Below are 601 nucleotides of genomic sequence, written 5' to 3' on the forward strand. Positions count from 1 at the left end.
CAGGGACTGTAGATGTTGGCTTTAAAAGCATCTTTGAAAAAAAAAGGAATCATAAGGAGGAATTTTAAGTCTCTACATTTACTAAGACGCCCTGTGGCTGAGCGGTAGCGCTTCGCGCTGTCGTGCCACTGGTCCCTGGTTCGATCCTCGGGCCGGGCAAGGTTGACTCAGCCTCTCATCCCTTCAGTGGGTCGGTAAATGAGTACCAAGCATGCTTGGGAACTAAACACTGGGGGTTCCGCGTTCGGCTGACCACCTGACTGGAACATCATATGCTGCACCCCAGAGCCTAAGGTCAAGAAAACTGAGATGGGCACAATAGGCCCTGGCCCTCTTGGGCTGTCACACCACTGAGTTTTAACCATTTACAAATAGCATGCTTTCAAAACCGTAAGAAAGAAAATTAACTGGACACTTGAGTTACGTCAAGTTAAGATATTTCTTCGTTAGGTAATGGCCATTAGATTTAGGCTCCTGTTGAATTATGCCTCCTTCAAATAAAACATGGAATGGGGCTTAAATAGTTCATATAGTGCACCATCTAATCATGAGAGGGGTAAAATATTAGACTTCCACTTATGTAGCTACATGGTACTACTAT

The sequence above is a fragment of the Parasteatoda tepidariorum genome, chromosome 4 (assembly GCF_043381705.1).
Source record: "Parasteatoda tepidariorum isolate YZ-2023 chromosome 4, CAS_Ptep_4.0, whole genome shotgun sequence".
NCBI lineage: Eukaryota > Metazoa > Arthropoda > Arachnida > Araneae > Theridiidae > Parasteatoda > Parasteatoda tepidariorum.